Here is an 18730-nt window from a genome sequence, read left to right as displayed (position 1 = left end):
ACTGAGCTACAGAGCCCCAGCCCAGAAGAGCACCCTTTTAAAATTTAATTTATATAAAAAGCCCTCAAAGTCTTAAAATTGTTTGTAACAATTTTAATTCAGTCAATATCTATTATTTTTTCTACTTTAATGACTGTAGAATTTCTAAGTAGGGTACCACAAGCATTGCTGGTATATCTGCTGTAAAAGCTAAAACTGTACAAAAAACTATGAGCACATTACACCTGATAGGTGTTATACAGATTAACCAGTTTGTCCAAATAAACTATTTGGAGCTGTGAAGAACTAGATTTCAATTCTCAGTTCCAGTGCAATGCTTTTCCTCAATGATGAAGACTGGTACTTGTATGCATTTTACTGCCAAGAATTTTCATTCATTTTAAAACAAAAAGAAATGGAATTACATTTGATCATCTATTTATACCATGTTTGTTTTCTGAACAGAGGGCTTTAATCCATTACTGTGTAGATCATAAAACCAATTTAGCAAATAGCAACTGGAACTTTTTAAAAAATTGAAATAGGAAAAAAAAACAAAAACCCATAGGCTCTAAACAAGGTAAGTATTATAGGCTGAGTAATCCTTATCCGAAATGCTTGGGACCAGAGGTATCTCAGATTTTGGAGTATTTGCATATATACAGTCATATATTTTGTGGATGGGAACCAAATCTAAACCAAAAATTCATTTATATTTCATATACACTTTAAACACACAGACTGAAGGCACGTTTACATAGTAGTTTTAATACACCTATGTTTTCACTGTGACAAGTCATGTGAAGTCACAGTTTTCACTGTGACAAGTCATGTGGAACTGTCCACTAGTGGCATAATGTTGGTCCTCAAACATCAAATAATGTTGGATTTTAGAGTATTTTTGGATTTAAGCCTTTCAACTTAGGGATGTTCAGCTTGTGCCACTCAGTGCCTTTTCAGTTCTGACTGTTGGTGTTGGGTTACCCTAAAAAACACATTTCTTGCGAGGTGCGGTAGCATATGCCTGTAATCCCAGCAGCTCAAGAGGCTGAGACAGGAAGATTGCAAGTTCAAAGTCAGCCTCAGCCAACAGCAAGGTGCTAAGCAACTCAGTGAGACCCTGTCTTTAAATAAAATACAAAAAATGGGCTTGGGATGTGATTCAGTGGTCAAGTGCCCCAAGTTCAACCCCTGGTACCAAAAACAAAACAAAAAAACCCACATTTCTTATACAGAAATAGCTTAAGGGCCACTACTCATATCACCGTGACAGAGACTATTTCAAACACCTAACATGCAAACATATATGCATGTTTGTGGAACTTGTAAATTTTCAGACATTGTAAATGCTAGGGAAAGGGTGCAAGGAGACGCATAACCAGACGCATGCGTATTTAAACCTGGACATCAAAAGACAATTAGATTAAATGCAGTCTATGAACTGACTAGCTGAACACACCTTCTGAGCCCATGAAAATGTCATTTGATGACAGCTTTCACTAAAAAGTGGTGTTCTTTGGGGCTTTTAATTCAAACTTGCTTTCTACGCAGATCTGGTCATGTCTATCTCAAAGGGGAAAATTTGGTGAAGCCTGAGATGGTTTGAAAATGCCTCCAGCATTTTCTACTTGAGTTTTTGCACTGAGCACCCCTAATCAAGATGCACCTTTTTACTTACAAAGATTTCTCCTGAAATTCCCACACAGCCTGTACAACTTGTTCTTATCTGCAACTATCAAAGTGGTGTTGTTTGTTCCTTTAGGTTGGGGGGGAGGGTTATGGTTGCTGTTCTGTTTTTGTGATAGGGAGGTGTGTGGAGGGTGTCTTGCTGTGTTTCCCAGGCTCAACGGATGCTTCCACAATCCTTCCACTTCACCATACCAGAAGCCAGGCAAGGGCACTGTTCAGAGGCAGAAGAGATATAAAAGCAGCCCCTCTGCATCTCTACAAAAACCAAAACCCATATTTTAAGTAAAAGAACACTCCACTGTGGAGATGTCATTAGTTTCTATTACTGCTCAGGCTATGACTGGTGCAGCAGTCATTCAGCTTTACTGTTCAGCTCAAGGTTAGTGTGGGGGTCCGCATAAGGCTGCCAGTATTCTTGGATTCATATAACTGACTTCATTAACAGTGTATTTTCTCAAGCATGGCATTCAAGCTTATACTCCAAGTAGCTTACTTTGAAAATTACCATTCATGTTCCCATTTGAAAATATAGTTAATGTTTTTAAAAGTAAAGAAAAAACAGCAAGCGGCTGGAGATGTGGCTCAAGCAGTAGCGCGCTCGCCTGGCATGCGTGGGGCTCTGAGTTCAACCCTCATCACCAAAATAAAAAATAAAATAAGGATTTTGTGTCCACTGAAAACTAAAAACTAAATATTAAAAAAAAAAAAAGAAAGAAAAGAAAAAACACCAAGCCAGGCATGGTGGCACACGCCTGTAATTCCAGTGGCTCAGAAGGCTGAGGCAGGAGACTGAATTCAAAGTCAGCCTCAGCAAAAGCAAGGTGCTAAGCAACTTTGTGAGACCCTGTCTCTAAATAAATGGGGCTGGGAATGTGGCTCAGTGGTCAAGTGCCCCTGAGTTCAATCCCAGTACCAAAAAAAAAACCAAAAACCAAAATCCACCCTACCACAAAATACAGATTTTTCCATAGTTTTAATAAAATCAAAAACTCATTGGGCTGGGGATGTGGCTCAAGGGGTAGCGCGCTCGCCTAGCATGCGTGCGGCCCGGGTTCGATCCTCAGCACCACATACAAACTAAGATGTTGTGTCCGCCAAATACTAAAAAAAATAAATATTAAAATTCTCTCTCTCTCCCACTCTTAAAAAAAAAAAACAAAAAACTCACATTAACAGACATAATAGAGGAAACATGATTCAATCTTCTAAGATAAATGTGACATATCAAAACTGCAAATAAATCAACTTCTAAAAATTACAAATAAAGAAAAAATAAAGTGTGCTAGTTACTTAGTACATTTTAGGACTAATTTTTCCCAAAATCTCACATATACACACACAAAGTCTTGTGGTCACTTTACTTTACACTAGACTGTCAATCAAACAAATAAACCCTCTGCACTTGGCAGGAGGATCTCCTTTTTAAGAAAAACTACAGCTGGGGATATAGCTCGGTGGTAGACTGCTTGCCTAACATGCATAAGGCCCTGAGTGCCACCCCAGCACCAGAAAATTTTAAAAATAATGCTGATAATAAAATAAAACTGCAGTTTCATTCACTGTTGTCAAGGGAGTTATCAAATTTTTTTTTCAAGTCACTTTTCCTACAACTATTATGGGAACTAGTGTCATAGATATATATATACATACACTCACCTTTGTATCTACCATAAAAAGCAGAGGAGACATTCATCTGACACATCATACTTTCAAAATAATTCTAATAATCTATAAATTATTTAATCAAATTTTTTCATAGATCAGCTTTAACAAAAGAAAGTTTCAATACTTATATATACTATGGTACAATCCTAGTTAACAGAATTTCCACAAATTGATTGCTTTATTGAAATTATTTAATCTTTGTTCTTCAAAATCATAAATCGAGTTTGAAGAACAAAGATTGAGAGAAATAGCAGAACCAATGCCAGCTACTTTCAGGCAAGAAGTGTAGCAGAGCCGGTTAAAAAAAAAAAAAAGCAGCTAGTTAAAAATGGAAGGGACTGCTGTGGTGAAGGACTGAGACACGGAGCACGGTCCACTCGACCAGGCCATGGTGGCTCCGCACCTGCCCGGGAGACTGTGTGGGCCAGGGAGCCACGGCAGGTCCTGCATCAACACGGGTGATACACCAGGCTGGGGGCACAGAGCATACTGAAGCCGCTGACAACAGGGTGAAACCTGAATCAAGAGCTAATAAGGTCTGGTAGCTTCTAAATATGAACAAGAAAGAACAAAGTTTTAGGCCGGTGTCTAGATACAGTGCTAGACACAGAAAGCTGGAGAGGGCTGAGGAACAAGCTAAAGAGAGCAGTCTGGGGCAGGCAGGAGGTAGTAAGGGCAGGTAAGCTACGGGAGAGCCCTGAAGGCAGTGAGCAGGAGGAAAGGATCTCTGCTCCAGCTGCCCAACCTAAATAAAACTGAAAGACACAGAAGTACAACAGGATCAAGTCCAAGAGAGCTACCAAACCCCCACCAGGACAAAAAAAAATGACTGCAGCAAGGATTCCCCACTGAACCCTCGTGTCCACAGATCACCCAAGAAAAAATAACCGTGATCTGGCACAGAAGAACGGGTGCATGTTACAACCCCTCTCTAGAGGGCACAGAATGTTCTAGAAAGTAGACCTGGTTACGCTTCCCAAACCAATCTGACCTAACATATCATGTGAGCAGTAATCACCCTCTGAAGGCCACTGAGTTTAAAATGCAGACAAACCAACCTAATGTGTCAGGAAAGCACCTAAGAGTACTTTAGGAGAAAGAAGTACCAAGATACCTTTAAAACTTAATGTTTCTAGACTCTTTTATGGTGCTGGAGACCATACACAAGACCTAATGCCTAGGAAAGTGCTCTGCCAGTGAGCTTATGCCCCCAGCCCCTAGACTTTTAAAGGAAAAGAGAATCTGAAATGTCTGTAGTTCCTGTTACAAACCAGTATTTTCCAGGTTTAAGAAGTTCTCTCAATATTTGATACTACCAGTAAAATGTGATGAACACAGGCTTTAACTTTCTTGTTTTCTCAGTACTAATTATGGATTAATGCTGATGAATATGCTTTTAAAAAATGTTTAAGACACTTCCTTTAATAGCAGCTAGAATTTAGGATTGAGACAAAAACTAAAGTCAAGCAAAAATCCCTTCCTGACAACTAAACCTACAACAGTTTTTCACTGGGATCCTGACCTCCAAGGCTCATACACACTGTGCTACAAAGAACACAAGAGCTTCCACATGCTCATCACGCTTCATCAAAGACAGAAAAAAATGAACACATAAATTTACTATATAACAAATCTTGGGCTGGGATTGTAGCTCAGAGGTAGAGCGCTTGCCTAGCACAGGTAAGGCACTGGCTTCGATTCTCAGCACCACATGTAAATAAATAAATAAAAGTCCAGCAACAATTTAAAAAATATATATTTTTAAAAAATTACTATATACCAAATCTTGACTGTAAGAGCACATGATTTTCCCATATTCTGATTTGAAAATCTATATGTGCTCTACAAAACATGTTCTTTTAACATGTTGGGAGTAAGCTGGGTATGGTGGAACATGTCTATAATTCCAGTTACTCCAGAGGCTGAGGCAGGAGGATTCCAAGTTCTAGGCCAGCCTCAGCAACTCAGTGTGTATTGTGTATGGGGGGGACAACTAATATCCTCCCCTTACAAAACTGTCAATGCACATTAACATATTAAAGACTGATGCAAACCAGCATTATCTAAATTTATTCACAGATCTTCCCTCCAATTCTTATACCTTACAGGGACAAACTCTAATTTAAGAAAATAAATAAAAATCCTGAAAACACAGTAACATGTAGAGTGATAGAGCAGAGCTCCTTTATTGTAAAAATGATAGCAAAGCAAAACAAATAAACCAAAGCTTCCTAATGTTCAAAGAGATCACATATATTAAAAAGAAAAAAAAACCCTGTACAGGGCAAAGTCACCTATACTTAGGACACAAACAAAGCTACTACTGAAAAGATAAACTTCAGGCAAAACTGTTCCAGAATCCCTAGGCCTGCCTTCCCTTCTGTCTCTCTTGGGTCACTTGTTGGAAGCAACCTCCTCTCGGTATCAGGTGCCCAGGTAGACTTTCATCAACATGTCAAATACAAGACACTCAAATTCAGTAGTCGACCTGATAACTAATGTCATAATACACTCCTATGCTGCACTCTACTTTCAATCAGGACAGCAAAGATGGAATTCTGTTCAATATAAAGCATTTAAGAGCAGCAGAAAGTGGATAGCCAGCAGCTACTAAGTAACAAAAACATGGTCAGCAGATCTTCAGGAGCACTCAGTGCTGAACACTCCGCTAAGTGTCATCATATGAAGGAAGAATCTGCAAGTAAATTTTCTTTGAAAATTTTTTTTCCTTTTAAAAATGGCATTGGGGATTGAACCCAGGGATGAGCCACCTCTGATCTATATCCCCATCCCTTTTTATTTCTGAGTCTAAATTGTTGAGGCTGTACTTGAACTTGTGATCCACCTGCCTCAGCCTCCTGAGTCACTGGGATTATAGATATGCTCCATCATATCCAATCATTAATCTTTTAAAGATTTTTAATCTTTAAAATGCGGAAATCAGAAATCACCCTGGATTTTTTCGTTTTTCACCCTCCCCCAAGCTGTATCTCCTAGTTCCCAAAGATACACTTGGGGTTTAGGGAGGAGGAAATGGCCTGGCCTTTGCATCTACGCCTCAATCTCACTTTGGATTGCGGAGTCTGGTCTGTACTTTATCCGTCTCATGCAGGATTCCTAACCTTTCTGACCAGAGCAGACTCCTTCCATCTCACAGGAAGAGAGATCTGAGCTCTTTTGCCTTCTTCCCACACCCTGACTTGACATGCCCCTGAGGCAGATATAATTATTTAGTATAAAATTTCTATGTGGCAAAGGCATTCCTCCCCCAATTTGGTGACAATGCTGTGTGCCTATTTTCCATAATTCCAACAGTATTCCTAATTTAAGCCGTCTAGAGTAGCATTCTTAAGATAATCAATAGTGACCTTTCAAATTTACAAGCTACAGAACTATGCCAAAGTAATTAACTTTCTAATTTTCAGCAACTTTATATTCTTAAACATAATGACATCAACTTTAAACGTTCCATTTAAAATGCATGTCCTATCACTAGGAAGCAAAAAGGATAGGAAAGTCACAATGCCCCTAAAAAAAGGAAACTTCCACTCCAAAGGCAACTAATCAGCACCTAATCTCTTTTTAAAAATGGCATTGGGGATTGAACCCAGGTATGATCCACCTCTGATCTTTATCCCCCCATCCTTAAGTAAATCAATCAAAATGTAAATGAATTTCATTGTATTAAGACAACCTAGTGAAGAGTACCTAAGTACTGAAGGATTGCAATATGAGAAATGAATGGGAAGACAAAGGCAGACCTGACCACCAGAACCACAGGCTACCAGGTCAGACGTGTCACCGGTACAGCACACAGGAGCAACTACAGGTAAAGCAAGCACCATGTGCCGCCAGCATTAACAAGCAGAAGCTCTGCCTTGCCAGTGGTCCCTCTGCTTCTCTTTTCTTGGGATTTTCATTGTGAATTACCCAACCTTTCTGGGGATGTAGTTCAGAGGTGGAGCACCTGTCTAACATATGCAAAGCCCTAGGTTTGATACTTCGCAATGCAAAAGAAAAATCTGTCTACTGTATCATAAATACATCTGCACTGTAGAATATTGGAGGAAAAAATAAAAATAGCCCATAATCCCAATGCTCAAAGATAAAATCAGATGCTAAAAAAATTTTATTACATATGGCACCTTATAGCACTCATAAAATGCTCATTAAATATAGTATTATGGAAATACAAAGACTTATCTAAACAATACTAAATCATCCATAATAGCACAATAAGAAGATATTAAACAATAGCATACCCAGGACAGACTACTAATCTATGAATCACTTTTTAGTTTCTTAACTAAATCCTTAGAAGCACATTAGCTATTTCAAGGTACACACATATTTTTATGTAAGTTGTTCTTGCATATTTTGCTCCTGAAAAATCCTATTCGATTACTCTTTCTAGCAATGACTGGATTCATTTCTGCATATTCTCAACAGATATGGCTTATTTTATTAATCTTTGCTCCCCCTTCCCTCCAAAGAACCCCAGTATCTCATAGATCTGCATCTTGGGGAATACTGCTAGTAAAACTGAAGACTTTTTTCATGTTTCCTGCTCCTGCTCCTTGTATAAATTACCAGTCCTTCCTCCCTTTTTTTCCCAGGAGGCAGGGGACTATTTTATTGGTTTATAAGCCATCCTTTCATAGCTTGGAAAGTAAATTTGCTTGTAAGTGACTATTTTTCTCAGTTTGCTATTTGCCTTGTAATTCATACAGGATTTTAACTTATGAAGTTTTATTACTCTAAAGTAGCCAAATGAGGGCTGGGGATGTGGCTCAAGTGGTAGCGCGCTCGCCTAGCATGCGTGCGGCCCGGGTTCGATCCTCAGCAGCACCACATACCAACAAAGATGTTGTGTCCGCTGAGAACTAAGAAATAAATAAATGTTAAAATTCTCTCCCTCCGTCCCCCTCTCTCTCACTCTCTCTTTAAAAAAAAAAAAAAAAAAAAACAAATAAAGTAGCCAAATGAATTTTCTCCTTTACTGTCTCTACTTTTGATGTTACAGTTATGTTATCTTCACCCTATTATCTTTTATAAGTATTTTAAATATTTTAAAAAATCATTTTAGGACTGGGGTTGTGGCTCAGCGGCAGAGCGCTTGCCCAGCACGTGCAAGGCCCTGGGTTCGATCCTCAGCACCACATAAAAATAAATAAAATAAAAGTATTGTGTCCAAATACAACTAAAAAATAAATATTTTTTAAAAATCATTTTAAATCACACAAGTTCACCATCCTGAAATCATAACTGTTTTTCTGCCTTAAATACTTTCACCAAAGCAGACACATTTTACCTGTTTAAATGGCTACACCCATTTCATAATGTTTTCTAAACTATTATGATATAGGTCTGCTCCACATGATAAATTCCATAGTGATGATCAGATATCAATCCTTCAAATATTTTCATTTTAAAGGTAAATCATCGTTAATATTTTAGTTCATTATCTAACAAAACAACTTCCACCTTATAAATCAATCAGATATAACCCTTGTTAAAGGTCAAGCCCTGGGATACTATTTCATTCTAACTGGGGATTCACCACCTTTCCAGCCCTGGCCTTCACCAGAGAAGTTTCTGCTCCTACATTCTAAACAAAGGGTTAAGCCATAGTACCTGAACTTCATAGAGCTTTGTAAAGATTTCAAGTGAGGGATGTTCAAAAATGTTGACATTAGTAGCACGCTAGGCATAGGGGCCAGACGTGTGGCACACCATCCCTGTCCTACAGGGCAGTCTAGAGGGAGATCACCAAGTACTATCAGAAGTGTGAATGCCGAGACAGTAAAACAGGCAGGACCCCAGGAACCTGGGAAGGCTCCTAATGGGCAAGCTTCCAAGGGATGGCAACCTTGAACTGTCAGCTATAGGAAGGGGGGATGGAAGAGAGACACAAACAAAGTTCAGGGAATGGAACCCCAATCACGCAGAAGCATGGCCTGGAAGCAAAGGAGAGCAAAACCATGCTACCCGGTTCAAGCTTCCCAAGGGAACAATCAAAATGACTATCAAACCTAGGGGTCACAACTCTGCTTGTCAACTGTATATATGATACATTACCTTCTATGAGGTAGTTTTTCCAATGTTGCTGTTCCTGTCAAAAAGTTGTGACTTTCCCATGGGATCCATATACTCTGAGGGCCTAAAGAAACCTTAAACAGTATCAATTAAAAGCTATTTCATTTTACACATGAGGAAATACAGGCCTAGCAAAGTTAGGCTCAAACTAGACTCCCTGTCTTTTCACCCAAACAAAAATAAAGGAATAAGTACCCTCCCCATGCAGGTTTTTTAGACACTAGAAAATCTGTGTGAATAAAAATTTGAAGTCATAAGTGTTGCAATAATTCTGTATGTAGTGTATATTAGTAAATGTACCTATTACTAGCTTAAAGTCCTTGATAATAAACTTAAAGGTTTTATCCAAACTCACTTAATTCTTCATTGAATGCTCAAATGCTCATTTCTTGACTTTTTTTTTTTTTTTTTTGGATACCAGGGATTGAACTCAGGGGCACTTGACCATAAGCCACACCCCCAGCCCTATTTTGTATTTTATTTTGAGAAAAGGTCTCACTGAGCTGCTTAGTGCCTCGCTTTTGCTGAGGCTGACTTTGAACTCACAATCTCCTGCCTCAGCCTCCAGAGCCCTTGGGTTTACAGGCCTGCACCACCATACAGGCTCATTTCTTTGTTTTGAAACAAACAAAAAACCACCTTACTGATAATCTACTAATAATTTTTAAAAGGCAAGGTAAATTTAGTATTGGTCTTTAAAATAAATGGCCACCACCCTTTTCTCCAGGCATAGCTAAAAGATCAGTTCAAAAAGAAGCCACTAGACTCCAAAAGACATCTTTTCCCAGAGTGATTCAATAGCAAAGGGCAGAAAGGCCATGCTTTGGAAGCTAGAGGGTTGAAACTTTACGAAATACAAACACAGTCAAAAGATGCAGGGCCCTAATTATTAAAATTTGAAGAATGGAAAACAACTCCTCAATTTAAAGTACATTAACCTAAATTTTCCATGCTGAAGGGAAGGCACACCATTTCTGCCCCTGGGTATAAAGGGAATGAAAAGGTCCTCAGGACCCAGTGGGACTTCATGCAGACTAGTCACACCCCTGGGCTGGCCTCCTTCTCAACTACCAAACTGCTTTGCTCCAAAGGCAAGGCAAGGCTGTGGGGGTGAAGTGGGGGTGTTTTGTTTAAACACACACACACACACACACACACACACACACACACACACACACGTAAAAATCTATACCTTAAAACAAGTTTTGTGAAAGTTTCACAAGTTGTTTTTTTCTCACTTCCCTGGATTTCCACAGTTAAAGAAAACCTGAACACTATTCTCTTAGGGCGCTCAGCTAGATACTAGGGAGGGAGAGTGTGGAAAATGAGAAAGGTGACAAATGCTTCTCTCTTAAGCAGCATGTAATAGGGGCTGGGGCTGTAGCTCAATGGCAGAGTGCTTCCTGTGAGGCACTGGGTTTGATCCTTAGCACCAAATAAAAATAAATAAAATAAAGGTATTCTATCCATCTACAATGAAAAAAATTTAAAGCATATAAATAATAGTTTGCACTTTAAACTATCTTAAATACAGCAATTAAATACAGTTTTCTGTAGCAAAATCAGAGCAAAAGGCAAACACTGGGATTAAATTAGAAAGTTCCTTCATTCAACAAAACAAAACAATACTGAGGTATATTACTCTGGGAGTGCAAAAATAAGTAAAGAATATCCCCTCTTTTCTCAATGAATTCACAGCCTGGATTGTGTATGGGAAATAAATCTTCCTTAACAATCAAGACTAAGTTAATTGTAGCTGGAAGGTAGTACTTAGTAGGGGCAGAGGAGTTCAAGTAATACGTATGGAGGTGGTGTAGAATAGGCTCAGCATTTGTCTCCGCCTATGAGGACATGAGCAAGGTGCTCTCAAAGAGGGAGGGTGGATCATCTAAACTGGTGGAAAAACCATAGTGTATCTAAAATTGGTTGCAAAATAGTTTTTAAAAGATGATGCCAATGAGAAAAAAAGTTCTTAACATTTTTAGAAAGCAACTCAGCCATCCCTCTCAAACTAAATGAGCACTCTCCTGAAACCTCCAAAAATGGGCATAATAAGAGTTAAAGCAAGCCAGTCTTGGGAATTTGAAATTCAATGCCATTATCTCCAATTGCCCTGGAAAGCAACAAATGGAATGGTCAAGGAAGAGTTTTCTAATATCCCTAAACCTTAAAAAAAAAAATCATATCCTACTTTTCTTAAACAAAAGTAGTGGGTAGTACTGTGCTACATAAAATACATAAAACCCTGGGACATCAGAAAATCCGGTAAATTCTCGTACCCCTCAAAACGAACTGCTAAAACGGTATGCTTAGGTTCATACGGTTATGCTTACGTTCATGAGAGAGCAGCTCATGACTTAAAAAGTATAAGCGCATATCGAAAACTGCCTGACCATTTACTCCCCTCTTAACTATTTTAATGCCACTACAGGAAAGAGCAATTACAGAGCAAATACTTGGGTACGTTGACTGCAATTCAGTACTTGTGCCTTTACCACTAACCCCTACTAGGAACTAAAAGCAACAACAGTGACCCAGAGGGAAAAGCGAATCCTCTTTTGGGCAGAGCTAGTGGGAAACCTCTTAACTTTGGAGGTTAATCTCTGGGGAACGTGTAAAAGCATTCCAATCCGAATTATCTTAGGTCTACACTGCACCGCATTACACAGGTGACAGAAAGAGGGGCCTCCCAGGCCTGGGAATGAAGGTGCACGACCCGGGGCCCGGAGACCCCTACTCCCCGCGGCCTGGCCCGGCGCCCGGTTACCTCCGGGGTCAGAGCGCGCGCTCCCGCCGGGACCGGGGGCGCGCCGAGGCCGTGGCGCAGGGCCCGGCCCGACTCACGAGCGCCGGGGGGCTCCGTCCCGTTGGGCCGCCGCACTCGCATCCCTGCGCGCCCACCGCGGCCCGCTCCCCAGGAGAACGGGGCAAAAGGACGACTATTACCCAATAATAGCGCCGTGCACCGTCGCAACAATGCGAGCGGGGGACCCGGGGGCCGCGGACAGGGGACCGGAAAGCCGGAGCGCCCGGCGCGGCTCGGCGGCTGCTCCTGCGCGCGAGCCCGGGCTCCTGGAGAGCATGAGTCCCGCTGCGAGCGTGACCTGCGCGGGCGAGGGGGAGAGGGCGCGCGTCCGGGCGTCCCGCGGGGGTCGCCGCACGAGGCGAGGCGCGGACGCCGAGCCGCCCGCGGCTGGGAAAGGCCGGAGCCGCCAGGCCGCCGCGGCTGGGGCGATGAATCGGACTTTTTCCCAGTGCGTAGCCGGGCCTGGCGGCCGCGAGCCCGAATTCAATATCCGAGGCCCCGCCAGGCCCGAGTCGGCCTTCCCGGTGACTCAGGGCCGGGGCCCGCTCGCCGCCCTCCGCCCACGAGTCCCCCGGCCCAGCCGCCATTCCGCCCCGCCGCGGCGCGGGCCTTGCCCGGCGCCTGCGCTCGGCAGCCGCGGCCCCAGTCACTGCGACACCGCGGCTCGGGCCCGGCCTGCGCCGCCGCAGCCGCCGCCGCTGGGCCCCGGCGGCCGCCGGCACTCACCCGCGTCTCCCGGGTGCCCCCAAGGCTCCGGCGACGTGTCCGCTTGCTCGCTGGGCCCGGGCCCCGAGAAACCCCGTCCCGCCAAGGTCTGGCTGCGTCCCTCAGCCGCCCGGGCTGCCCCGCCTGGAGCTGCGTGCGACACGGCGCCCGCCTCCGCCTCCTCCCCTGCCCGCCCGCCGGCCCTCCTCCCGCCGCCGCCGCCGCCGCCTGCACCACGCAACCTCCGCCCTCTCGCCTTTCCTGCGCGGCTCCCCGCCCTCCCGGCCTCACCGGCTCCGGCGACCGCGGGAGAGGCCGTGGGGGAGGGCCGGAACGCACCGCCATCGGCGTCCGGGGAGGGGGAGCCGGGAAACCGCCGCCGCCATCGCCCCGCTCGCCCGAGGCGCGGGAGGGGCCCGGAAACCTCCCGCCCGCCCGCCGCGGCCGGCGACCCGGCTGGCCCTCGGCGGCGGCCCCGCTCGTGGGGCGCTGTCTACCTGCGAGCCGCGGCCCCTGCCCGGGCGCCCAGCCGTCCCGCGCGGCGCGCCGGATCCGCCGCCGGGTTTTGCAGCCGCCCCCGCCGCCGGGCCACCTCTGGAGGCCGGGTTCCCGCCACTTCGGACCTCTCGATTGGGCTGACCTTGGGCGGGGGGCTCCGGGCCCGGGAGAAACTTCCCGAAGGAGAGGGGCTTCCGCCGCCCCTGCGCGCACACAGCCCGAGCTGGCAAGGGACGCAGCTGCACCCAGCCATGTGCCTCCGCTCCGGGCGACAGACCCCGGCCGAGCCGAGGAAGCCCGAGACGCGCAGAAATGGGCCAGGCTCCGAGAGCCGCGCCGGGCCCTGACCCGCACCTGCCCGCCGCCGGGCCGCCAGAGACCCGGGCTCACCTGCAAGTGTGTGTCCCGCCTTTTCTAACGCTTTCTCCAAAAGGACTGAACCAGGCTTCCCTCTCTAAACTCTTTAGCCGACTCGTTTTTGGCGAGTTTTAACAAAAACTCAGCTTACCCTTAGTCAGAAGAGATGGTGGCTAGACTTGGAGGCTTTGATGCCACAAAGGGGTGGCCTGCGCTGTTTTCACGTGTAGTCGGAAGTAGTTACTATCACTGGTTGGAAATTAAATCATGATGGGGGCTTTGGAATATTCAAACTACGTGAGAGTTTTGGCAGCACGACTAGCCAGTGGGCTTCCTGTGGTGAGCTGGGGAGAGAGTGGACTTACCCCGCACCTAGGTGGAGGCAGGTGCTCCGATGCCCTGGCTCCGCGATTCCATGGACAGGAGCAGGGCAGGAGTTCAGATAGCCCGTCGTCTGGGTCAGACATGTGGCGGATGCGACTTCCTGTTCTCTGCAAACTAGGACACTGCGGAGACCCCCTGCCAGAGCAGGGGGCGGCCCAGGGTCCTCGCTGTGTCCTAAGTAACTTGGGTTTCTTGCAGAAGAACCATCCCACTGGTATGTAGTCCCTTGGATAGAAATGTGGCTTTTGTCAACTTTTGTTAAGTATCTTTAGAGATTTTTTTGTGGGTGGCTGGGAATGTCAATCCCTGGTAGAGTGCTTGCAAGCATGTGTGAGGCCTTGGGTTCAAGCCCCAGTAGCTTCCCCCGCCCCCCACCACCACCAAAAAAAAAGTATTGTTGTATTTACCTGTGTCCAAATTATATGATTCTTCAATTAATGCTGGAGTTTAAAAATGGAAGGTTTATCGGATTTATTCCTGTGGACAACGCCATCCCATGTGCATATGGCCGTTTTGTTTTGTACTGGGAATTGAGCCAAGGGCACTCTACCACCGAGCTACATTCACAGCCTTTTTAAAAAAAAAAAAAAATTTTTTTTAATTGAAGCAGAGTCTCCCTAAATTGCTGAGGCTGCCCTTGAACTTTCAATCCCTCTGCCTCAGCCTTCTGAGTCACTAGGATTACAGGCGCATGCCACTGTGCTCAGCAACATATAGGTTTTTAAATATCCCAGTCTCTGCCCTTTGCTGGAACCTCTGTGTCCCTCATCTCCATCTTCTCTAAGCCCTCTCCTCCCACCTTACCATACTATGTGATCTTTTCCGTGACTTCCCACAGCAGAATATGGGAGCTGAGTGGGTTAATGTTCCCTTACCTTCTGTTTGTCCTTAGTTAGTACTTAGCCCAGCAGCATACCCTCTCCCCTTCTCACTGCCCTCATCCTGATTCCTAACGCTCTCTCCTTTACTCTCCACTTGTCTGAACTGTTCCTCTAAGCAGCTAGACTTATTTGATCTACTCATGACCACTTTACAACCAGATTGTGTCTGCTCTGGGCAGATAAGCTGGCCTCTTACCCATCAGGACAAGACCATGTGTTCTCTTTCCACTCAGAACCTCCTTCCCTTGTGTTTCTCCCCTATCTCATAAATCCATGTCTCTTAGATGACCCAAAGTTTGCAAGTATTCTTAATTTTTTAAAAATTTTTATTAGTTATTGATGGACCTTTATTTATTTATTTGTTTATATATGGTGCTAAGAACCGAACCCAGTGCCTCACACATGCTAGGCAAGTACTCTACCAACCACAGCCCCCGGAAGGATTTTTTTAAAATATTTATTTAGTTGTAGATGAACACAGTATCTTTATGTATTTTTTATGCGGTGGTGAGGATTGAATCCAGTGCCTCCTACATGTGAGGCAAGCACTTTACCACTGAGCTACAGCCTCAGCCCCAAGGAAGGATTCTTAATTTAATGTCAGAATCAAAGTTCAAAACAATCTTAAAAGAATAGAATATTAGACCAAAACCAGTGAAAGAAAATGTCAATTTACAAGTCTAAAATATGATGTAGTTGGAAAAAATCTCAAGTTTTAGATTTAGGTGGACCTTGGTTTCTACCCAGACTCAAAAATTTTTTGGTCAAGTTCAGTGAACTGTAAATTGGGGATAAAAAAGTATCTACCTCTCAAGGGTGTTATTCCATTATAATCTTGGATCATTCATTGTTAGCTCCCTTCCCTTCCTCATTTTCCACAGAGTGGAGGCCCATGGGCATCTGTTGATACTCATAACATTCACATTTTCTAAGTCATACAGGCCTGGAAAGCAACTCAAAATCCTGACCCATTCACCTGGCATCCCAGAACCATTGCCAACCCAGGGAAATCCTTTGTTTATTTTGGCTCAGTCTTCAAGGACATCATCATTATCACACCTGTTTTCCAATGAAAAGACCCAAGGCTCAGAGGTGTTAGGGAATTTGCTCCAAATCACCAAGCTCAGTCCTTGGCATAACCTGACCTGAGTATGTCCACTATGTTATAAGACACTTTCTTCCACTGGTATCATTGCTATAATCTTTCAAATGGTTTTCCCAGTTCTGGTATATCCCCTATCCTTTCCCCTACATAGTAACAACTGTAGATTATTCCTTTAAACTGAAACCTTCATTACTTCATTGTCCTTTTAAAATTCAGTGGCTCCCCATTGTTGATAGGGTTCAGTCCAAGTTCTGGCCCATCACTTAAGGTTTTATATCTTGTCCTAACTTACTTTTCCAATTGTATTAGTTCCCAGATACCTCCTAAAAGGAATTCAAGGCTCCATCCAATCCCATTGGACACACTCATGGCCCATGCGTTCCAGCCTTGAATCACCACTGGTGAATGCTTGCTTCCCTTTGAACCCTTAGTAAATAGATACAGTTCCTGCCTTCTCATTTCTATCTCGAATCATGCTTGCTTTTCAAGATCCTGCTCCCTTTCCCTCCCAGGAAGCCCATCTGCTTTTTGACCTCTCCCTCACTGCCAACTCTCACTTGTGCCTCCCCTCCCCCCACACCTGAACAGTACTGGGGTTTCAACCAGAGCCTCATACATGCTAAGTAAGTGCTCTACCACTGAGCTTTATTCCCGACTCTTTAAATTTTATTTTGAGACTGGCCTCAAACTTGCAATTCCCCTGCCTCAGGCTTCAGGGTGGCTGGGATTTCAGTTGAGTGCCACCAGCAGGTGTGCCCCTGGCCTTCCATGTGCACTTTAAACTAGGAGGTCTGTGCTTGGGGAGAAGGGCTGTTCCCTGAAGTGCCCCAGCCACTGCAGCATTGTGCCTGGAGAACACTGCAGCTTGTCCAGAGCATGTTTGTTTACTCCTAAATCAAAGGGCACTGAGTCACTTGCCTGGGCCTAGGAGCCATTATTTTTCAGACCCAGGCAAGGAAATAACCATCCAATGCAAAGTAAATCAATTTAACAGGATGGTTTCCAACCTGACTTTGCTTTAGAATCCCTTGATTCTGAAAGACAATATTCCAGGGGCCCCATTCCAGACCCAGTAAATCAAAATTGGGTGGGAAAGAGCAGGAAGGGGATTTGAAATTGCCAGAATTCATAGCCTGGCTTCACTACTCATTAACTGGGTAACTTTGAGCAAGTTACATAAATTCTCCATGCCTCAAAAGATGATGGTAGTATTTCAGGCTGGGGACGTAGCTCAGGGGTAGAGCGCTTTGCTTGCCCAGTGTGCAAGAGGTACTGGGTTCAAGTCCTAGCACCACAAAAATTTAAAATTTAAAAAATTATTTCATAAAGAGTTTTTAAAAAATGAAACAATAATATTACTGCTGCTGGTGACGATGATTCTGTGATGACTTAAGGCCAGTCTGGTGAACCCAGTTGGCAACCACTGAGTTAAGGAACCATTCCCACTCCTTCCCCTGCTAGAGTTTAAAGCTTCCAGAATTAAGCATTATGATATATTCCAATAAACCTTGTTTTTGAAATAGTGTAATTAAGAAAGAGGGGCTGGGTTTGTAGCTCAATTGGTAGAGGGTTTGCCTCGCATGTGTGGGTTCCATCCTCAGCAACACATAAAAATGAATAAAGGTATTGTATCTGTCTACAACTAAAAAAATATTTAAAAAAAGAATGAGGATTTTTGTATGCACAATTTTATTATAAATCTTAAATATATACTAATTATTAATATAATCATTAATATATAATTAATATAAATATATACATTTATATTAATATGTAAATGTTGTACAAAATACAACATTCCCCAAAACCCAAAATTTATTATTGGTACTAATTCCTAAAGGTTTGCTTGTTACCACAAATCAAGAAACCACTAAATATTTCAAAGCATTTAAGATCAGAAGTTTTAAACCCGAACTGTGTGTAGTAATCCCTTAAAAACAAACAAAAAAACTGCAACCTGTTTTGTTTTTGTTTTTTGTACCAGGGATAGAACCCAGGGGCACTTAAATACCGAGCCACAACTGCAGCCCTTTTTATTTTTTTATTTTTAGATGGGGTCTCACTAAGTTGCTTAGGATTTCACTAAATACAGCCTGAATTTTTTTAAAAAAAATATTTTCTCCTCAAAGAATCTTATCAGCTATACAAAGATCAGTAGCTTTTACTGTTACTTTTGTTTTCTCTGCAGTACTTGGGACTGGACCCATGGCTTTGGGCATGCGAGGCAAGTACTACCTCTGAGCTACATCCCCAGTTCTAAAAATCAGTTTTTATACTGAAGCAAGTATCAGCTGCACTTGAACTCCCCTTCTTCACTGTGGCCTGAGTGCAGACACACACCATGCCCTCAGTACAGGACAGCCCGTGTTCATCTTCAACCTCTTCCTCCTCCTCTGGTGCCTTCTCCTTTGAGCCCGTTCCCCTGCCCAGCCCTTTCTTCTTACCTCACTCTCGCCTCTGGCTCAGTATGCAGCAATGTGCTTTAATATTTCCCCTTTAGCTTAGCTCTTTTTGCTTATCTGGATGATTCTCATTGATGGATTGTTCCAGACACATTTCACCCAA

General features: G+C 43.5%; 1 protein-coding gene across 4 annotated transcripts in view; it reads right to left on the bottom strand.

Moving 5' to 3' along the window:
- The window catches only part of Cul1 (cullin 1), an 84041-nt gene extending 69861 nt beyond the window's left edge, over positions 1–14180 (bottom strand). Inside the window, exon 1 of one of the 4 annotated variants that reach the window (XM_078040750.1) lies at positions 14161–14180. The gene's annotated coding sequence lies outside the window, so the exon portion shown is untranslated. Of the gene's footprint in view, positions 1–12961; positions 13101–13231; positions 13370–13437; positions 13529–14160 lie in introns of those variants that run through there. The other 3 variants (XM_078040751.1, XM_078040749.1, XM_078040748.1) reach the window with 3 other exon arrangements.
- Positions 14181–18730: the final 4550 nt, after the last annotated feature.

Source organism: Ictidomys tridecemlineatus, chromosome 2 (genome assembly GCF_052094955.1).
Source record: "Ictidomys tridecemlineatus isolate mIctTri1 chromosome 2, mIctTri1.hap1, whole genome shotgun sequence".
Lineage (NCBI taxonomy): Eukaryota > Metazoa > Chordata > Mammalia > Rodentia > Sciuridae > Ictidomys > Ictidomys tridecemlineatus.
The sequence above is the reverse complement of the archived record's forward strand: the minus strand, read 5'-3'. Positions and strand labels throughout refer to the sequence as shown.